The following is a 14,896-nucleotide window of genomic DNA, read 5'->3' as shown; positions in this document are numbered from 1 at the left end:
AGACAGGCATATCTCTATATCTATATCTATATCTATATCTATATCTATATCTATATCTATATCATCTATATATCTAGATCTATATCTATACCTATATCTATATATCTATATCTGTATTTGTCTCCAGGGAAACCATACTGGGGCCAGGAGTGGGAAGGAGAGCAGGGCAGACTGATTTCTGGAAAAAGGGGTTTGCATAGTAATGACAGTCTGGTTTGAGAGGCATACTGGGGTCAGAGTGGAAGGCCTTGAATCTTAAGATGGTGTGGACTTTATTGTCAAATGTCTACAGAGGCCAGGAAGATGATTTTGGTCCATGGATTGGGCCTGGGGTAGGTACAAGGCATTAGGGAGGGGTGGCACCTGTGACTAATGGGACAACTTCAACTTTTGTTAAAGGACTCCACAAGCCAAATTATATTTGTGGCCCGGGCCACAGCTAAACTGCCTTATCTGGCAATGGAGAGCCCTTGAAGAGGCTTGAAGGCATTGATGGGTTGAGAGGAAGGTAGGAGTTGCCAAATGCAGAGTTTTATTTTTATTTTTTTTTTTATTTTTTTTTTATTTTTTAATATATGAAATTTACTGTCAAATTGGTTTCCATACAACACCCAGTGCTCATCCCAAAAGGTGCCCTCCTCAATACCCATCCCCCACCCTGACCTCCCTCCCACCCCCCATCAACCCTCAGTTTGTTCTCAGTTTTTAACAGTCTCTTATGCTTTGGCTCTCTCCCACTCTAACCTCTTTTTTTTTTTTTTTTTTTTTTTTTCCCCTCCCCCATGGGTTTCTGTTATGTTTCTCAGGATCCACATAAGAGTGAAACCATATGGTATCTGTCTTTCTCTGTATGGCTTATTTCACTTAGCATCACACTCTCCAGTTCCATCCATGTTGCTACAAAAGGCCCTATTTCATTTTTTCTCATTGCCACGTAGTATTCCATTGTGTATATAAACCACAATTTCTTTATCCATTCATCAGTTGATGGACATTTAGGCTCTTTCCATAATTTGGCTATTGTTGAGAGTGCCGCTATAAACATTGGGGTACAGGTGCCCCTATGCATCAGTACTCCTGTATCCCTTGGATAAATTCCTAGCAGTGCTATTGCTGGGTCATAGGGTAGGTCTATTTTTAATTTTCTGAGGAACCTCCACACTGCTTTCCAGAGCGGCTGCACCAATTTGCATTCCCACCAACAGTGCAAGAGGGTTCCTGTTTCTCCACATCCTCTCCAGCATCTATAGTCTCCTGATTTCTTCATTTTGGCCACTCTGCAGAGTTTTAGAAAGATAGGAGAGTGTTGAAGAGGGAGAGATCATTTAGGAGATTGCTGGAATTGGCCGAAGGCTCTGTGGGTGGTATAGCTCAGAAGCCACAGGGAAGGCAGAGCTGGCCCCTTCCAGAGTAGGATGGTTCAGCTGTCCGCAGCAAGCCACGTAAGTGCACACCGGCCAGGAAGAACAGCCGGGGAAGCCCAGCAAGGAGAGCAGACGGGGAGCAGAGCAGTGGAACATGAGCTTGCGGAAATCTGGCAAGAGGCAGAGATCCAATAAGCAGATGGCCAAGGTCAGAGAAACTTGGAAGCAGGAAGCAGAGATCCATCCTGGAAACCAAGATTCAGGGGCAGGAATTCATCCTGGAAACTAAGACTTCTTAAAGCATTTGAGCGTTGCCCTTCCTCAGCTCCCAGCCGACCTCACCTTCCTTGCTGGCTCTAACCAAGAAGATAGAAGTCACCTGACACAGATGCTCCTATTACCCCTCCTTCCACCGTCTTAGCCAACCTGCAAAGGCCTCCATTCTTACCTTCTAGCTCTCTACGAGAGCCCATTACTCCCAGCCTCCCCAGGAGCCTATTCTCATAATTCTTGCTCTCCTGTGTATTTGACCATTAAATTATAGCCCCTGACCTTACATGTCCTTTTTAACTACTGTACTGCCTCTCTTCTTCCATTTCTTATCTAATTTTCTTACCGCCTCAAACTATGGTAATCTAGCTTTGCCCCTATTAAGATTGTGCCAATGAAGCCACCATTGCCCTCCTAACTGCCTGTTTCAGTGATCTGACTGGAACTCCTTATTGCACAGCTGATTCATGCCACCTGTTGATGGTTTCTTCCCCCTTCAGTTCCATCTCTGTCTCTTGCCAGTCCCTCCCATCCTTGGCCATCCCTGAAATGCCCTTGTTCCTGTCCCCTGTGGCTGCCCAAGTTCTCTTAAGGTGACCTTCCTCCTGTGGCATGGACCAACGCCTCTCCGTGAATGTCGCCCAAAGCTGTGTCTCCATCCTTGGGGCCTCTGTCAGGAGATCCAAATCTCTGTCTCCAGCTGCCGGTCACGCACACACGCCCAGATGCCCCACAGGCACTTCAGACTTCACATTCCCCTCTAAACCTGCTCCGTGGGTTATATTGCGTGTCTATGGTGGAGGTCCCATCTGCCTTGCCTTCCAACCAGGAACACTTAGTATGGTCATCTTTCCCACCATCTAGATCCCATTAGTCACCAAATCAGCCTGAGTGGTATCTCAGATCTTATTACATCCCCTTAAACTAAGCCTCACCATCCTGCTTACCAGGATTCCCTCCTCCCAGCTTTGCCTGCCCCAGGCCTTCCTACATACCACCAGCTGAGGCATCATCCTAAAAAAGCACAATGAACTCTGTTTAATCTTTTCTTGGCCCTTCTTAAATTCCAGATAAAGCCCAAATTCCTGGGCTGGAATTGTGAGGCCACTTTCACAATTCTGGTCCCAGCCTTCTTTTCTGAACATCCCCCTCCCATACAGCCCAGGCTTCTGTTGTACCCAGCTTCTCACCATTTTGCAGGTGGACAGGTCTGCTTGATGCTCCTTTTGGATAATATTTTCTTTCTTTCTTTCTTTCTTTCTTTCTTTTTGTTTTTAATATGGGTGCTAGAGATAGACCCCCCTCTGTTTTTTTAATTCTTTTTTTATTTTATTATTTATTTATTTATTTATTCATTCATTATTATTTTAAATGATTATTTTTGAGAGAGAGAAAGAGTAAGCGAGCACGAGCAGGGGAGGGGCCGAGAGAGAGGGAGACACAGAATCTGAAGCTGGCTCCAGGCTCCGAGCTGTCAGTACAGAGCTCAATGCGGGGCTTGAACTTACAAATGCGAGATCATGACCTGAGCCAAAATTGGATGCTTTAACGGACTGGCCACCCAGGTACCCTCCCTTCTTTTTATTTTTAAAGTAATCTCTACCCCCAACATGGGGCTCAAACCCATGACCTTGAGATCAAGACTCATATGCTTTACCAGCTGAGCCAGTGAGGTGCCCCTCTTGGGTATTTTTAGCATGGCAAACTCCTGTCTATCTTTTGAGATCCTCCTCTGGGACACTCTCTGACTCTTTCAGAGTTGATTATCCAGTGCTTCTACAGCCTACTATTTATATGTGTAAAAATATTTAGCCCATTTCATTATAATTTATTTGCTGAATGCCCGTATCTCTTACTAGATTCAGCTTGTCAAAGATAGGACTGTGTCTCCATTTCTGTTGTGCCTGGTGCACAGTAGATACTCAACAAATGTTTATATAGTGATCTAACAAACATATTCACCAGATGGTCCTAGGACAGGACCTGAGCAGGTGCCCCAGCCTCTGTCCTTGTCCTAGTCATAACCACAGGGATGGTCCTACTGCTGCTTAGGATGCTTCTTATCCTGTGGTATCATGACATGATTTGCTTTCTGGAATGCAGGCGCCTGGTGTCCTAGTTCTTACCAATGGTCTTTTTGAGCTGGGGGCATTTGAAGAGGGTACCAAGTAAACCTTAAGTGAGTGACTCAAGGCCTGAAAGGAGATTTCTTTGGTAGAAATGGGATTAGAGGTGGAGAAGTCTCCAGAGAGCTACATGGTCATTATGGCTTTAATTCTGTCCCTTGAGGGTTAGCTGGTGACTTGGGAGGCTGTTACTTCAGGGTTGCTGACAGGACTGGCTACACGATTCGTGGGCCCCTTATTTTAAAAAGGCAGGAAAAAAGTACCCCTTAAGGGCACTAAGATCTCAAGCTCTTTCCTTTCTTCTGGACGTCTCTGCTCACACTCATGTTCTATTGTCCTGTCAAATGTCACTTACAAACAACAAGTTCAAAGGTGAGCTTACTAAGGATTTCAAGATGGAGACAGCAGATCTTGAAACAGAGCTCAGGGCCCTGGTGAACGCAGGCTGTGTGTGACTGTGCAGGCCGCACACGTACCAGGCTAGCGCGGCTGCTGACTATAACCTCCTGACCTTAACTAGCCCAGGACCACTTGCAGAGACTTAGGTCTCATTGAATTTATCCTCCCCCAGGATTATGAGGGCCAGCCTTGTGTGTTGTCTCGATCTATCTCCTCAACTGTGAGAGGTGTTTTCTTAGAAGCTTCCTTGTCAGGTGCCTGTTTCCAGGGCAAGGCTCCTTATCACCAGCTTGCAGCACCGACAGGGACTTAGACGGGCTGTGTGGCTGAGACAGTCCCAGGAGCTCGCATGTACAGCTCATATGTTACTGGGCTCTCAGAACTAGACTCACCAGTGAAGCAAGGACCCACCTGTGTCTGTTGTCAGCTGGGTCCAAGACAAGACCTGTTAAGTGTTTTATCCAGAACAGTCCCCTTCATGACTGGGCTCACTTAAGAATACCACAAATGGGCCTCATGTGAAAGGTCAGAACTTTTTGTGTGACTTGAACAATTCCTCCGTGGAATGTCAGTGTTTTCCTTCCCAGGATGTGTTCCAAGCTCCTGGGTCCTGGGACTCCTTATGGTTAGGCCTGATGTTCTCTTGGGGGCTCTGGGCTCCAATACTGAGTTTACTTTGGCTGGAAACATGTGGCAAAGTTCTGTTATCTGTGTGGCCACTTGGATGTCCTGCTATGACTCCAGGGACACACAGCAAACTTGTGAAGCCCTCTGAGAGGAGTTCAGTGCTGTCCTCTGCGGCTGGGGCATTACTGGATGCTGAGGCGGCATAGCAGAAGCAAGTGATTGTGGGCTCGAATTGAGTCTCTGTGGCTTAGAAGCTAAGACTCTCTCTCTTCAGTAGCATGGAATGGAACCTCAGAAGGACATAGAGGTGGTCCTACAAGAGGCTAGTGCTCACTTATGGGGTGATAACTGGACTCTCCTCCATTTGCTCTAACTTGGAAGGAAATATTGTTCCTTTTTTTGAAAAATGTTTATTTATTTTTGAAGGAGAGAGAGACATAGTGTGAGCAGGAGAGGGGCAAAGAGGGAGACACAGAATCTGAAGCAGGCTCCAGGCTGTGTGCTGACAGCTCAGAGCTCAAACTCATGAGCCATGATACCATGACCTGAGCTGAAGTCAGATGCTTAACCGAATGAGCCACGCAGGTACCCCTGGTTCCTTTGTTTTAAGGCAGCTTGTACTTTAGAGAGGTAGCATTGACATGAGCCTAGAGAATCTTTAGGCTTCCTGATTCTTCTTTGCTGGCCTTTATATAATAAGGGATTGTATAGACCCTTCTGACTGGGGGAGTCTCAGGATGTGGTCAAAGGGAGACAATGCCAAGGACCAGCCACTTGATTCTGGACTTATATCATTGAGGGGGAGGACAGTGCTAGCCTGAGGGTCCCGCAGGAGCAGTATGGAAGTTCTTAAGTTGAGGGCTTTTTTGAATTCCCTTGAGTTTAGGAAGGGGAGGTAACATAGGGGTCTCAGTGATTGTGGGGTAGAGGGACTGTGGTCTTCAGGATCCACGCAGAAACTTGGGGCTCCTGAGCTGAGGCATTCTCTGGACTTGGCTCTGCAGCCCCTCTGAAGCACCTTGGGCTACCCCCTGGGGACTTAGGGACCTCAAGAGGCTTCAGGGCCTCAGGAGAGAGCAGCCATCTTGGATCATTCAGAGACTGGTGTGACCAGACACTGGACGTTCAGAGAATACAACTGAGTCGGTACATGTGGGGCTCATGAGCCAGAGGCAGCCTTGGACAACAGAAAAGAGAGTAGACTAGGGTCCAAGGGTTCTGTGAGAGAGTCCTCATTCTCTTAAGGTCCTTTGAAGACATATTGGAGTATATATTTTTTTTAACTTTTTTTTTTTTTTAACGTTTTATTTATTTTTGAGACAGAGACAAAGCATGAACAGGGGAGGGGCAGAGAGAGAGGGAGACACAGAATCTGAAGCAGGCTCCAGGCTCCGAGCCATCAGCCCAGAGCCCGACGCGGGGCTCGAACCCACGGACCGCGAGATCGTGACCTGAGCCGAAGTCGGACGCCCAACCGACTGAGCCACCCAGGCGCCCCGTATCGGAGTATATTAATGATGTTCCATAGTTATCGGTCAGGGGAGCAGTAGGCTGAGACAACCCTTTATCCAGTGAAAGAGAAAGCTTGGATGCAAAGCTCACAGCACTAATGTCTCCACAGGAGATAAAGGTCTCTAGCATCCCTGGGCTCCTCTTGAGTTTCCTAGAGAGCTCTCTGGGTATTCACTTCACATGGGAAATAGATACGCGGAGACCTAAGGGGACAGCCGGCCCACTGGTCCCTCGGTCCCCTGGATGGAGCTTCTCCAACACCTGCAGACCAGGAAAGGGTCACAAGGTGGTGACAGAAAGTAGTACAGGTGGGAGCTGCCACATTTGCATGGAAAGCACGTATTCCCTTCAGGCTGGCACTGGTCCAAGCTCTGCGGCAGGTGAAAGGCTGGGGTGGCTGCCAGGCTGAGGCCAGGGCTGTCGGATGGTGCAGGAGAGGCAAGGACCTGGCTGGATCTGGGCAGGCTCACAAAGGTCTGTGCCTCCCGTTAAAGGCATTGCTGAGGGAGTGCCACAGACAGATCAGGGTAAAGTGGCAGGTCCTGTATGACAGCACAATAGCACCCTAGAATAGTGCCAGCAGCCACCAAGGAAGGGTTGGGATCCAGGCAAGAGAGCTGGAGACAACAGATGCCACTTTCTCCAACAACCGGCTACAGGAAGCCACCTTGAAATCAGTGGTTGGAAGTCAGGGAAGCTTGACTGCAGGTAATGGGAACCTGGTCATTGACCTGGACCAGGCTGGGGACCAGGATGGGTGCGGATGCATCCTCTGGAGGGACACAGGTCCCTGGGAGACTGAGAGGAGTCAGGGAGAGACCTAGCCTCAGAAGATCTGGAGTACTGGTCAGGTTACCTTGGAGACCTAATTAAGGGGACTAGAGTATAAAGCAGAGACCAGGAATGTGGCCGAACTGAGCCTGGGGGCTCCTCAGAGTCTTCCTGATCAGAGGTAGGCTCTAACTGGTTCCCAGTGCTTGGTTTGGAGGGCTGCAGAGAGAGGGCCCAGACTATTCTAGAAATGAGGTTTCAGGAGGTAGCGTGGTGCGTTGTAGCAGGATCGCCCGGACAATGTTTTCAACACATACACAAGCTCTCCCTCCCCTCCTGCACACGTGCATCGGTTTCTGCCTTAGTGGTCTGCTGGTGAAGCCTTGACCTGCATGTTTTGGAAGAAACTACCCAGGTCCCGTGCAGAAACACTTCACAGGCAACGGTAACTATGGTGGCAGTGAGAAAACAGGAAAAATAGATTTAAAGCACATTAAAAGGATAGATGGCTCAGGAAGGTGAGGCATATCAGGCATGAGGGGAACAGCAAAAAGGATGAACCCAGCTTCAGAGCTTTACACTTGGATAACCCAAAGAACAACAGCAACAAAAAAGGGTGGTTCATAAACAAAAGAAGTTCAATGAAATAGACCCAAAGCAGAATCTCTGATATTCCTAGAGAACATAAAATAGCATTTTTAGAAAACGTTTGAAAAATACCCCCAAGCCCCAGTCTCTAGGAAAATAAACTATAGGGTATTACCTCAAATTTGCAGATAGCACACTGTAGTGGCATAATTTGCTCTGAGGGGACCCATCTATTTAATACTCTCTCCTGCCTCTATATCATAAAGAAAAAACAAATTTTTTATCATTGTCTTGTTCTCTTAGTTATTAGGAATAAACTGTTTTGTTAGGTTGAAATTAGCCAGTTTGAATTTGTATCAGATCTCATTTGCTCTGACACAAACAATCCCTTTGTGGGTAATGAAAACAATTTACTGGTGTGGTCTGAAGGAGAAAACAATATTACTCAAGCTATTAACACCAGGAGACTTCTCACTGACCTCCCAGAATGACCTGCAAACTGTGCTTCCAATATTATTGCACTCCTGAGGAAGCATGGAATGAAATCTTGCCCAAAAATGTTTTAGAGGGTGCTTCATGTGAGAAAATCATGAAAGAAAGGAAGGAAGGAGGGGAGGGAGGAAGAAAGGAAGGAGGGAGGGAGGAGGGAAAGGAGAGGGAGGAGGGAGGGGGAGAGGGGGAGGAGGGGGAGGAAAGAAAGCAGGAAGAAAGGAGGGGGAGCGAGTAAGGGAGAAAGAAAGAAAAGGAAAGGGAAGGAAGGAAGGAGGAAAGGAGAGGGAGGAGGGAGGAAAGAAGGAAGAAAGGAGTGGGGAACAAGGAAGAGAGAGAGAAAGGGAAGAGGAAGAAAGGAAGGAAAAGAAGGAAGGAAGGAAAAGAAGGAAGGAAGGAAGGAAGGAAGGAAGGAAGGAAGGAAGGAAGGAAGGAAGAGAAAAGTAGCTATAAACGAGAGGGGAGACAGGACTTCTAACATTAACCTGATGACAAGGTTTACTAGCTCCAGCGACACATCTTCAATATCAATGTTGGAATTGGGCACAGGAATCTGTTGCGGCAGTATCTTGAAAAGAAAGATTGCACAGGGTTCATATTATGTTTTGAGATGCTCTAATAAGACTGGAACTTTCAAAGAAGTGCAGACAAGGCATAGCTTTTCTAACCTTAATTCTCTGTGTTAGGCGACTCATTTTAGAGCAGGGACGGCTACAACTCATTTGTGTTTATATTGCACGAGACATTGCACATAGTAGGACTCAAGTGATAAGCAAAGAAGTCTTTATTGCTGTGGAACATCTCTAGATGTTTCCAAGGAAGAGAGAAGAATTACTATTATTTAAAAAATAATACCTAGAATGTAATCAGTAGTCTAGTGTTCAGTTATGTAGCTGAAACGTCTTTAAAATGCCTTTTTTTTTTTAAACAGGAACATTTATCTGGGAATGTTTTTTGACAATCTTTGATGATCAGTGAACCTACTATCTTGAATTCGTTTATTATATTACTAGATGCATGCTAGTGCTGGGGAATTGATAGAACTTTGTGATGATGAACTAAAATTTACTTGCCAAGGGGCGCCCGGGTGGCTCAGTTGGTTGAGCATATGACTTCGGCTCAGGTCATGATCTCATGGTTCCTGAGTTCGAGCCTCGTGTCAGGCTCTGTGCTGACAGCTCAGAGCCCGGAGCCTGCTTCAGATTCTGTGTCTCCCTCCCTCTCTGCCCCTCCCTGCTTGCACTCTGTCTCTCTCAAAAATAAATGACCATTAATTTTTTTTTTTTTAATTTGCTTGCTTGAGGCTGAGGAAATTGGGTCCCACCCACCTTATTTAGAAACGAGCCCTCTTATTTGAAGCCTTGGCAAGGATAATAAATAACTTTTAGACCCAAGGCTGCATGGCACTGGTAGAATATGTTGTCTTGCCTGCTTGTTTGTATATAATGGTAGCATGGCCATAACAAGCAAACTTTTAGAAACTTCCTAGTGAATGAAGTATCTTTTTCTGTAGTTTGGTAAAGTCACTATCCCTGCTTTTTTCTAAAAGCCTCATTTTTCCTCCAAGTGAAGGCATGTTTGTTTTAGCAAAGCCTACATTTTCTCTTCTTCTTTTTAAAAATCTTGACTATTTATTTTGAAGAGGTTTTCCTAAACTATTATGGCTGGGGGTATATAAAAGCATTTACTGGAGCATAATTAAAGGGATTAATTGGCCTTGAACCAAAACATTTGCAGGATAAGGAGCATACAGTTTTTTTCACGGCAGTTTTATTTCATTTTGTAGTTTCCAGGGGTGCCTGTTCCTGCTCCTGACTGTTCCGGTCCCTTTCATCTGGGAGGGATCATGGTTTGCAGAGCCCTTTCCTCTATCTCCTGTCTGGGTAATTCCTGGGATAGAGTGAAGGTTTAAAGGTGGCTGTCCGAGGGAGAAATTTCATTTCTTTCTACCAATTTCCTTACCTGTAAAAGTCCTAACACAAATCCCTCCTAGAGTGTATTCTTAGGAGTAAATGAAAAACAATGCTAACAAGGAGCTTCAACAATAATATACATAGCGGCTGCTTGAATTGACTTGGTAATTTCAAAATGTTCTCAAAACTCACCCTGTGAATTTGATTTAGCTACCCAATAACCCCAAGCAGCAGGCAGGACAGAAATTCCTAGCCTCGTTTTATGGCTCAGGAATAAATAAAGCCTAGAGAGGTGACAGAACATGTTAATCTGAATGTCGAGACTGGAGCTCAGAATGTAAATAGTTTTATAAATATTAAAGTGCTTTGGCTCCAGAATTTAAATATGTTTAAAGCCTTTATTATTTTTGTGATAATGAAAGTAGTCCTTGCTGGTTGCTGAAATTTACACATTATAGAAACTTATGATTTAGAAGGTAAAAGTTGCCCTCAGTCCTCTCTTTTAGGAAGGTCAGAACCACTGTTAACAGTTTTGATGTGTCGTTTTGTTATAGACCCTTTCCTGGCAAATAAGTGTGTGTGTGTGTGTGTGTGTGTGTGTGTGTGTGTACTCACACACATAATCATGATTTATGTACAGAAATGTGTTAATATTTATAATAGTTTGCCAGCTTGCTTTTTTCATTTGACAATATATCTTGGATTTTTTTTTCATGTCAGTATCAACATATCTAATTCCCTTCATCAAGTGTATAAGAGTATATAGTATTCCATACCAAATTATTGATTATTTTATGGTCTATTCTGATTTTCCATTCTCACAACTAATGCTGCAGTGAGCATCCTTATGGGTACATCTATACTGTTTTGTGGACTATATTATTCGAGAATTAGTAAATCAAGAAAAGGCTCTTTTAAAATTTTGTCAGATATTTCTCAATTGTCCTCCAATAGATTATCTCAGTCCACACCCTCCCCCCCCCCACATAGTGCGGTGTCTTTTTCCTTATGCTTTCTGTCAACACCAGGTTTTTATAACTCATATACCTTCAAATGAAGCATTTCTGCTTTAGCACAAGACATTTGAAAGGGTGAAGCTCTCCATCCATCAACCCTTGTCAGGAAACCAAGCACAGAAAGCATAGGGGACTAAATGAAAGCTGACGGGGAGATGAACATATATTAAGCTAGAAATTGAGATATTCCGTTCCCATTCGTTCATTCTTTCATTCAAATAGTGTTTACTGAGGGCTGTCTTGGGCCAGGTTCCATTCAGGTTCTGGGAACAGAGAGATGAATAAGACAAAGTCCCTGCCTTCATGAGTTTACATGCTCATGTGGGTGAACCAGAAGCAGATGAATTAGAATGTAATGTCAAATAGTGTTAAGATCTCTGATGAAAAATAAAGCAGGGGAAGGGATAAAGAGTGGCAGGGCAGAGACAGGGGAAGGGTAGGCTACTTTAGGCTGGGTGGTCCTAGAAGTTTCTCCGCTGATGTGACACCTGAATCGAAACCCACATGCAGTGAGCCCAGTGATGATGGGGGACAGTTCCACGTAGGCAGGGCTGGTGACAGCAAGAGCAGACGCCCTGACAGAGGAGTCATTTGGCAGATTCCATGGCCTCAAGCCTCACTGACTTTTGATCTGCCCCCAGAGGATAACTGGGCTACTTACTTTCTTTGCAGAAGGCCAGGTTCAAGTGAATGAGCTGGTGAAATGCTTACATGTCTTTAGGAGGGTAGTGCTGTTAGTGTGGACTAGAATTTAACCCCTGAAAGCCTTCGAAGTCTCTGCCAGTGTCTAGCAGATGTGGAGCTCCACACAGCCTCTTTCCCTAGCAAGAAGACCGCCTGTGTGAAACTGATTAACATATGACCCAGGCCCACAGCACCTCCAGCGTGGAGAAGCTTAGGCCAGCACACTCATGAATGACGGGTCCTTCTTCCTACGTCTTTGCTTCCTAAGAACCCAGCTCACTATTAAATGTGTCTTAACGCAACTGAAGAGAAAAATCATAATTTAAAACTAAGTTAGTTGGAAGGCAGTCACAGAGAGAAGTGTCCGCTCCCTCCTGTGTCTGAGGGTGGATCCCCACCCACCTTCCTTCCCACTCAGGGACCCCAGCATTGGCTGAGAGCAGTGGCCAGGGGACTGAGGAGTAGCTGTGTGGAGGGGAAGAGAGGACATGATAAAAGAAGGCGGTTTTAAATGTGAGGGCAGAAAAAATAGTTAGAATTTTCTACAGGCTAGGGCCTCCATAGGCACTGAACTTTGGGCTCGGTCCTGTCATCCACCCAGGCTTGGCTTAATTTCCACAGCGTGAAGACCCAAGATGGGAGTTTACGTTCTCCTCAGCACTTGGTCCCCCCTTTTTGACCTCATCTTGTAAGGAAAGGACGAAACTGCCTTGCTGTTCAGCTTACAGAGACTGAAGCGTTGCTTCTTGGGTGTTTTACGTTTCCTGTGCACTAATTTCTTCATGTCTCAACATGTAGTGAATCTTTTTTTCTTTGCTCTCCTCCAAGAGTCTTATGCAAGAGGGCTCAAACAAGAAAAACCTCCTTGTGAACAAAACAGCACCCCTGGAAGACTTTGAAATCCATGCCAAATATGATACTGAACTTGAAATTCAAACATAGGACTGTTATTATTATCTTCTGCTTCTAAAGGAACTCCCAAATCTACCCTCATTTACCTACATAAAGAAAAAAATGTGCTGAGTCATAAGTACTTTAACAGATAATTTTTGTTAATGACAATTTTTAGGAGGGCTATGAATAAACAGACTGATGAGGTTTACAATCTGCATGAATATTGTACATTTTATCAAAGTGAAAACTCATCTACTTAAGTGTATTTCTTTAATATATCTCTTTAAAGTTCTAATTTATGAAGCTAAAGGAGATGTAAGGCAAATGATTTCTAATTCATTTATGCCATTAAAAGCACATGAGTAGCCATGCACTATGTTTTTGTTTCTGTTTTTTGTTTTTCTGTTTCTAAACTCTCTGGGAACTTTTTGGCTTTTGACCGTGGATTGTACTTCTTTTGTCTAAGACTCTAAAATTACAGCAAACGATTGATCTGATGGTGGTGGCTGTGACATATCTGGAAGAAACTATATCTTTTTCAGTTTGGGGCCCTGTACTTAAATTTGGAGTTCCATTTGTGTATTAACTATACTTTTGATTATAAAAACAGGAACCAACTCTTGTCGTTTAGGTGAAAAAGAAGAATGAAAGGTCATAGAACCCTAGGGTGTGTAGATAAACATGCCCAAGGAAAAGCCTGGAACCAGAGGTTGAAAAGCCCTGTGCTATCCAGGAAAGTCTATTCATTTTTCATCTTAGTTTCTCCTACGTGCTGATTTTAGTCTCACCTCCTTCTGCAAACTGCTTTTCTTTACCCCACCCCTGCCGCTACTTCTGTTTATAATGTACAAAACATGGCAGCCATGTATATGTCAAGGTCACTGTCTTAATCGCCTTTACAAATTTTCTAGGAAGGGACTCAGTGGCCCCAGCCTGGAATCAGATGCCAACCTTTAGACCATTCACCTCTGGCCAGAAGATGCTGTCTAGGAAGGGGATTTTAATTGGCCCTTTATGGATCTGGTGCTTCAGAGGAACTAATTTTGGTCCAGAGTAGAATCAGATATTCCAGGAGCCTCACCTGCAGAGCCATGTGGCTGGAGGGTGAGTGTGTATGACAGAGAGACAGACAAAGACAGTGAGAGACAACGGATGTGATACTTAAATAGAGACCAAGAGAATAATTGAGAGGGGTGTGCAGCCAGAAGCAGTCACCAGAACAGAGGGAATCTGCTTACTGGTGTCCATTTTAATCCCACAGCATGAAGCCATGCACACCCAATGACATCATAGTGTAGAGGTGTAAGCTTGGAGATTGACAGAGGCATTGAAAATTTTCTAGAATCTCATTGTGGCTTCATCTATTTTTCTTTTCCACTAAAGGACAAATTCCTCTTCAGTGAAATCCAGGGGTTCTCCAGATTTTTAGTCGTAATGGGGTTTTGTTGTCTCAAACATTTAAAAATTAAACCAATAAGTAAAACAAACATTTGTCATGAGGTACCATTGTCCGTTCTTGCACACCTCTCAGGCAAATAAAAGTGTTCATGATTTTGCTGTTTTTTAAGTTGGATTTAATGTCTGTCACAAATATGGGAAATGGAGTTTTAGGAATTCACTTTTCACATGTGATTTAGAAAGAAAAGATAATGAACTTCAATGAATACTTTACTATTTTCATTGCCAATCATTGCCAAAGGGTGGATTGCTGCTCAGAACTAGGGGATAACGTTAGAGTAAAAGTTCTGGTTGCTGTTTCTTCACTAGGAAATTCCTGTGAGCATTTAAATTTTTTTTTTTCAACGTTTTTTTATTTATTTTTGGGACAGAGAGAGACAGACAGAGCATGAACGGGGGAGGGGCAGAGAGAGGGAGACACAGAATCGGAAACAGGCTCCAGGCTCCGAGCCATCAGCCCAGAGCCCGACGCGGGGCTCGAACTCACGGACCGTGAGATCGTGACCTGGCTGAAGTCGGACGCTTAACCGACTGCGCCACCCAGGCGCCCCTCCTGTGAGCATTTAAATGGGTTACAGACGTGGGGACCGAGGCTTTGGATTGCTCAGCAAAGGGCCAACTCTAAATAAAACTTTTCTCCATTTCTGTGTCTCCTTTGGTGAAAACTAGCCACTGTTTTCAGCAAATGGGGCCTTCATTTCAGTAATCTCGGAACAGAGACAATGTTCCTAACAAGGAATGCAATACTCTAATTGTTTCACAAAATCCTGTCACGATGTGTATTC

General features: G+C 44.7%; 1 protein-coding gene across 4 annotated transcripts in view; it reads left to right on the top strand.

Annotated features, from left to right (window-relative positions):
* LPAR3 (lysophosphatidic acid receptor 3) overlaps nt 1-14,896 on the top strand; it is a 100,532-nt gene that overhangs the window by 58,328 nt on the left and 27,308 nt on the right. Inside the window, exon 1 of one of the 4 annotated variants that reach the window (XR_006221646.1) lies at nt 6,520-7,006. The exons of the other annotated variants lie outside the window; for them this stretch is intronic. The gene's annotated coding sequence lies outside the window, so the exon portion shown is untranslated. Of the gene's footprint in view, nt 1-6,519; nt 7,007-14,896 lie in introns of those variants that run through there. 4 annotated transcript variants of the gene reach the window in all.

The sequence above is a fragment of the Panthera tigris genome, chromosome C1, assembly GCF_018350195.1.
Source record: "Panthera tigris isolate Pti1 chromosome C1, P.tigris_Pti1_mat1.1, whole genome shotgun sequence".
NCBI lineage: Eukaryota > Metazoa > Chordata > Mammalia > Carnivora > Felidae > Panthera > Panthera tigris.
This window is presented reverse-complemented; position numbering and strand designations above follow the sequence as displayed.